Genomic DNA, 7791 nt, shown 5'->3' with positions numbered 1-7791 from the left:
CTGTGGCTTCTCTTTCTCAGTCATAGCACTTGGCAGTGACCTTTAAACTCTGAGTTATGAAGGATATGATGAGTAAGTTTTCTGTTCAAATACATCACCTTCTAATTCCCTTCTACAAAAGTAGCAAGAAGATGTTTATCTCCATGCTGGCTGTTCAGGGCCAGTTGCTTGCCTTTCACCTTATTCACAACATCACAGTTTTGAATTCTTCCATTATTATTGAACAGTCTTGCTGAGTACTGGCAAAATAGTTTTGGACAGAGAAAATTCAGTGAGAGATGAGCTGTTTCCCCAAGTTCAGCTCTCAGGCTCACAGGAATTTGCTGTGTACTTCCATGTACTTGAAGGATGGTTGGTCAGCTGGTGTCACCCACCAGATTCCTCTCTGGTGAGAATTCCAGTGTAAAGAATGAAGAACCACTTCAAAGCAGCCACTGTTTTGTGTAGGGGGTTCTTTTTCCCACTGATGTGTCCAGTCCCCCAGGCCAAACTGTGTGCAGCTCCTCTTCTAGAAACAAAAGCCACTAGCCAAGTGACAGAGATCAAGAAAAAGAATTCATCACCACTGTGGGCAGATGGTTTAGAAAATTAAATTGGAATCCATCAAGGATGTAGATGTTTGTGACACTAAAACAAAATGTACAGGGAATAAAAATCTGCCTTGCATTCTCTTTTGTGCCTATTTGTAGCATTTCCTTTGCTAAGCGTTTTTTTTTTTTTCTCTCTCCTAAGCTGTTTTTTTTCTTTAGCAAGATAACTTGAATGACCATAACTTGGGTCATCACTAACATAGATGATTCTGTGTGCTGAACCCCACTCTTTTAATCTCAGACCTTCCTTGATGCCCAACACCTGTTGGGCAATTCTGTTCCTGAGTAGCCCTGCTAGGGAAAGGAAGCGTTACACGGTGCCCACTTCTCTGGCTGAAGTGGCTCTTCAGGACAGGATGCAGCAGAGCTGGGATCATCCATGGTGATCACAGACATTTCTTCCTGTGTGTTAAGTCTAGGAGATTTGTTTAAGAGAAGTAAGCACTTGCTGGAGTCTTCTTTTACCTTCACTGAAAGAGCTGCTCTCTTCTGTCAGGTATCTCTGGCCAGGCAAAGGCAGGAGTGTCCCTTGGGCTAACAAGGTGCCAATCCTCTAATGGGCTGCTCCTTCTCAAGGCTATGAGGAGGCTTGTGGTGCGTGTTCAGGCCACATAGATCACTGATGAGCTCTTTCATTGCTCAGTGCTCTCATATTTCTATTCCATGACTCTGTAGTGCAGAACACAGGTTCAGTTCAGGCCACTCTAGCCCTGGGCACAGAGACCTAATGTAACTGAATCCTTCCTTCTGGGGAATGCTGAGCCCCATATCCAAGGAGGGCTGTGGTGAAGGAGATGGAGCAGCCCCATGCACTCCTGTCCTCTGGGTAGGGACAACAGCTCCTCACAAAACGGGTCCCTGCAGAGGCCATTTCTTGAAGGCATGTAAAGCACCTGCTTTACCAGCTTTCATTCATCTTGTGAAACCTGTTTATTGTTACCATTTCTCTTTCCCAGTTGCACCTGAACTCTATTTTAGTTCTTTGTTGTAGTTTTTTTTAAGCAGTTCTTTAAAAATTTACTAGTGGTGTCCTCTCTAGTTTCTGTTTTGCCTCCCATCCCCCTTTCTCACCAGCTCTATTTTCTGCTTTTAATTGTGTTTTGCTTTGCAGGAGAAATGAAAGACTGTTTACTGATCCTGTCCCCACCCTTTCCTTTCCTGTCACAGCTGGTCCTTGAAATTCGATGGAATAACAGCTCTGCATGTTTTGTTCCCTGTCCCCTCCCCCTGTCTCTTAGAAATGAGTTTTGGTGTTTTTGAAAGATTCCAGATGAAACTGCCACCCTATTGAAAAAACCTAATTTAATAACTTATAAAAATATAATTGCAACTTAATTCTCTATTCAAATGGAACAAGGGGCAAAGGAAGATTTGGATCATCTTGGATGCACCAACTATATGCTTTCTTCTGTTGAGCAGCCTGGTATTTTGATGGCCTATGTTAAATAAATTCCACTTTTTATCCATCTGGATTATTGACACAAACAAGAACAGACACCTAAGAGAGGAAGCCTTTTGTACTGGGAAGAAGAGATCCCATTATTTCTCTTGTGCTCTGGACATTGAAAATGGAAGCTGAAGAATAAGCCCCTGGGACAGTGGGAGGAATGAAGCTCTGTTAGCAGATAGAGATGCTTTATTTTGAAGTTAAACAGAAAGTTGAGGACATGGTGACAGAGCTACAAAACAGATGAGATGGAGTTTTTACAATCATCTTCAATATTATACTTTTTCCATGTGCAATGCTTGCTGAATGGAATTAAAAAAAAAATCATGCAAGCAGCTAAACAAACAGATTTTTGGCATCATTTCATTAAAAAAAAAAAAAGCTGAAGATTAATAAAACAGAAAAGGACAACCCCACCCCTTCATATTGCACAGAATTCAAGTGGCAAGCTGGTTAACAGTTAACCTAGTCATGCCTATAAATGCTTTATAAATTGATCACAGGCAGACATGATCCCAGTTTCTATTGGAACAGTTGTCTGAGCAACAGCTAGTGACTATGTCCTGGCCTTGTAAGGGGAGGTGCCCTTCCTTTTGGGAAGGCCATTCAAGTTGTTACACAGTTGTCCTGCTTTGGTATTTTACCTAAAAAATAGTGCACACATTATGACTATCTAGTAGGAGTGTGTCCAAAATCTGCCTTCTGTGTATGTGAGCTTAATCTGACGTCATTTTGGGGAGGAAAATACCATCTGGGCATGCAATAAGGGCATAATTATCAGGACAACCTTGTCTCATGGTTGCATGCAAATTAACAAAACAGATAATGGCTTTGGATGTTATAATTGTAATTCCAAATGTTTAAATCTTTTTGGCACTGTGAATCCAAACATTGCTTCCAGTTATACAATAACAAGTGAAAAGCTGAACTTGAGAGCATTCACTCCTGATCTCATCAACTCATCTAGGGTTTTTATTGTGTGTAAGCACAAGCTATTGTGATTTCAAACTCCTTTGTCTACTAATAAATTCAAGATTACTTCTTCAGCAAATTCACACAGCACTGCAATTTTTCAACTCTGCAACTGCTTTGAACAACTCAGAGAACATTGCAGCATTGCAACTGCAATGTACAACTCAAAGAAAATGCAAAGTTCTTATTTGGAAACCCACATAATTCTGTGACTTCCCAGAAATGCTTTTCTGCAAGCTGAATTAACTCACAAGAAGAGGTCCTGTGGGAAGCTCAAGGTAGCAGAAGATGGGAAAACTTGTCCACTTTACTGTTAGCACACCAGTCCTCCTTAGCAAATGGTGGACGAATCTTCAGTTATGTCTGGCTTTGGTATTTGCAGTCAGAGCTTTTTTCCCCCACTTTTTGTAGCATTTCTTGGAATATTTGGCAGGAACTGACTAGATTTAACCAGTCTTCATTGAGGAAATGGTGATGAAAATGTGCTTGTGGCTGGACTGTGGCAATATTTTATCTGCCAGACACTGTTTTGTTTACAAATACAAATAAGCATAGGTTCTGTCATTGCTAGATTGATTTTTGTAGCAAGAATGATGGCAAAATGTAAAAAACCCAGTGCTATCAAAGCTCATTAATTAGCTAGTATTATTGACATGAATAGGAAGGAGTCAGGCTGGATAGAATCCATGTCATAAGTCAATGTGTTATACTCATCTTGGGGTCTCCAGAGCTGGGTTTTGCTTTTCTTTTGTAAGTGATGAAGGGTTACCACTTACTATATCTATAGCAAAATGATCTTTGGAAGTTCAGATTAAGTTCAAATAGTGACTCAAGACAATGTTCCTAGACCATTTAATGCTTAAGATACCAAACTTTTTATGCTGTATTATATGCCTTTATTCATAGCCTAAAACTTGACTGGATAAATAAGCCTTTAGTTTGACTTCACTGTTATTTGCTTTTTAACATGAGTTCCCACTGAGTGTTTATCAAAGAATTCAAGCATTTCGTAGGGAAGCTGAAGGGAGATGTTAAAGTATTATTGTGGAAAATAACATAACATTAGGGTTAAATTAGGCCAAGGGAAGCACATGTGGTTGCTTCCCTTATGTGGGGAGCAACACTGAGTGATGTAAACTTTATCTAGTATCATGATGTGTTTTTGTTCTCTCCTGAACTGTTTTATTATCTGGCACAGATCCAACACTTGTCTTTAGCTATCTGTTCAAACTTCATGGACAAGAAAATAATGCCAGCAGAAACTCAACTCCAGACTACTGCTGTTGATGGCTTTGTGTCCACACAAAACACTCAGCAAGTTCATTTTCAAGGTTTGTTGAAGTTTTTTTGCACCAAGATGCTTTGCTAGGCAATTTAAACACAAGAGAACCTTGTCTCCATGTGTGTGGACACTTCTAAATATCCCCATGGCTGTTTAGCACCAAAGAAAACAAGACTTATGTAGTTAACATATTAAAAGAGGAAAAAAATCTGTCACACTGAATTAGCTGAACCTTTCTGAAGCTAGTTATTTACTGTTATAATATTAAATTTTTATGCTAACAAAATTTTTCTGAGGGTCCATGGTGTTTCAAAGATGTGCACACACAGGCAACATAGATCCTATGCGAGAGGGTTTAGGGACTGGTTAGCAGAAGCTCCTAGAACTTTTACCACACTGGGATTATTGCATATTTATACTTCTCAGTAGGAACTTGATGGGCATAAGGCCTTAAGGCTAGAAAGAGATCAGAACTTGGGGCTTTGCCTCTGTCTGATACTTTTGTCCAACCAGAAGAAACTAGAAGGTCTGCAGACAAAAGGGGATGACTAAGATTTGGAATAGTATCTTTCCACTTTTGTAGGTGGCAGTGGAAGGGCACATGCCCTTTTAGCAAGGTGCCATTCTGTTTACCTTCAATAATAATTTTCATTTCTGGTTTCACAATGAAAAGTGCAGTGCTTTCTAGAACATACAGTTGCAATATTTAACTGGAAAACCTTGCTGTTTGTTAATCCACCTGAGTCCTGAGAGACCTTCAGCTTGATGATCACTGAAGCTGAAACTATGCTGTTAAAAAAAAAAAATTAAAATTAGGTAAGATATTTTAAACCAGAAAAGTGTTCAAAATTAAAAATCCACTAGCTCACCCCCTTTAAAAGACCAGGCTCCTACTATTTTGCCAAATGCTAAACTCTCCTGGCTCCACAGTAATCTGCCCTGCCTTCTCCACTATAGACACCCTTTCAATGGCAACTGCTGGTAATGATATATGCAGCCCTGTTTGTCGGAGTACGTAATGCCTTCAATGACAGCCAGTCTTCCCTGCTGCCCAGGTTTGTTCCAGAAGTAACAACACAAGTTGCCAGTTCAAGCACTTCATCTACTCCAACCTCAAAGTTTTTTTCTGACTGATCGTTTCGTGGCCAAGAAAAGTGTCTTTAAGTTTTGTTTACCTAATTTTAAAACCAGGCATTCAGGGCATGGCATATATCCTACAGATATGAGACATTGAATCAAAATAAACCAAAAAAGTTCCTGAATGAGAGTATCTCTATCTGTATCACAGTTTTGTCCTCTATGGACTGTGCTATGGTGAAGGCAGTCATTGTTTGGTGTTTTTTGAAGGAAATAAAAAAGATACGTGGTCCAAAATGTACTATGAAACTACCAGGTAAATACTTCAGAAAGCCTCAGCATGAAAGTAAACCACTAGTGTTTAAAAAGGGTTACTTGAAAGTTCTCAATAGTTTCACTCAGTTATTTCAGACTGTATTGCTGAGTGCTTTTCACCTCAGCCTTACAGACCAAATAAATAAAGATTGTGTCCAAGTAAATATGCGCTCTCCTCTTAGAAAAAAAAATAACAGATTCAAATCAATCTCCAGTATTCAAAGAGAAACTACTTTTCTCTTATATTTCTTCAAAAATACCTTTGCCTTGGAAAGACCTTTTCATGTGACATTTATGGCAAAACACAATATCCAGTATTTAAAGCTGAAAGGTGCCCATCCTATCCAGCACACATGCTCTGCAGCAGTGATACAAATATATCTCAGACGAGCTGCATGACACAGCAGGCAGAGGACAAGACATCTATTCAGGGGACAGAGCATCTGCTCCTGACCCTCACACAGCTCTGCCATGTGACTGGAGGGGAAACGATTCTCCTCAGCTCTGGTTTCTTTGTCTGTGAAAATGGAGATGGATATTCATATCTGCCTTCTGAAAAGCAGTAGAACATTAATGAAAAATAAACTTTTGAGCTGTGTTTAGAAGTGTTGTGCTTGCAATCACATGTACATTTTTACCTAGGGAAATCAGTAAAGCAAGAAATTATTCATCATACTCTTTTAGAAAATGTAATTTCAAGCCCTAACCTTTACCTGATACTGCTTTTCACTGAAGAAGGTAATTGTTTTCTTTTTCAGTCTTGAACTTCTGACCATTCAGATTGACAGTTAACTTGGGATTCTATTTACAGGCTAGGTTTTATGTGTTTGTGTGAATTACATTTATTTGCCAAGAACAGAATCAGCAGGAGAGTCATGACAAGCAGCCTTTAAAATGCCTTATTTTTGATTCTGAAGACCTAGTGTAAAAGAAGATATGGGGGGAAAAATCTTGAAAAAAGTTGGCATGTCTATTCAGATGTGTATTGATGCATTCTGCAACATCAAACAAAGCCTTTTTTACTTAAAAATTCAGTAAATGAGAGATGGGGGCTAGTTCTGTAGGCCAGTAGAGCTCAGAGCTTAATGAAGAAGGGGTGGATGTAACACCGATATACTGTGAAGAGCTTGTAAAGAGTATTTTATATGGATGCAGAAAAACAAATCAAAACAAAACAAAAAAGGGGTAGGGGAAGTGTAGGAACCAGTGTTTTGAACGCCATCCTGAATAGATATGAGCTCCTGAGTTCCTGAAAGAGAGAAAAAGAGGTGCTTTGAGTAAGAGAACTATGATTGTCCTTTGTGATGCCAAAGGATGCAGCACAAACAAATGGGAGGATTCAGACCTTCCCAGGTGACCTGGGTGTTCAGTTCTTCAGTACCCTATATCTAGACCAATGTTAGCGTAACATCTCATTAGAGAAATAAACATGTCTTGCTCATTTTTTTTATTCCAATACTTTGATCATCATCAGAGAAAATTTAAAATCTAATTGAAATATTTAAATATTTCAAATTCAAAATATTCATGAGCAGATTGTATTATTACGTGTTTTGTACAGTTCATCCACCTGTTTTGTTTACCAGCTTCTCCTTTTCTTTAAGCATTTGATTTCTGAATATTCTGTCTGTCTGCTTTGGTAAAAGCCTATGTTTAATGCCTTTCTTGTTTAGATGAAACAAAACTTTTAAGTTGCAGCAGCCCTGTGCTGTTGTGTGTTTACACTGGTTATATGCTTAACTGAAATAGAAATAAATTCAGCTCCTACTAGTGTGACTTAGAGATTAATTTGGAATATATAGACTTCAGGGCAGGGCAATGATAGTGAACTAAGAGATGGGCAAGAAAAGTCTGCTTAACTGACATTTTTTAATTCACATGCACCAAGCACTGATGTGGGGCTTTTCCTTTTGAGTGGTAAAAGACCTGCAAACCTGAAAGCACAAGGTTGTTCCTTTTGTGCCAGGTCTTTTGTAAAACAGAGAGTAGCAGGAAGCTAGAAGACGTGATCGATCTTTTTGAAGTCTCTCCTCTTCAGCCACTGTGTAAGGGGTCAGTGTGCACACAGGGTAAGATCAAAGGTCAAGGCAGTCCTTCACAGAGGACTG

This window comes from Fringilla coelebs (assembly GCF_963513975.1).
Source record: "Fringilla coelebs genome assembly, chromosome: 3".
NCBI lineage: Eukaryota > Metazoa > Chordata > Aves > Passeriformes > Fringillidae > Fringilla > Fringilla coelebs.
The sequence above is the reverse complement of the archived record's forward strand: the minus strand, read 5'-3'. Positions refer to the sequence as shown.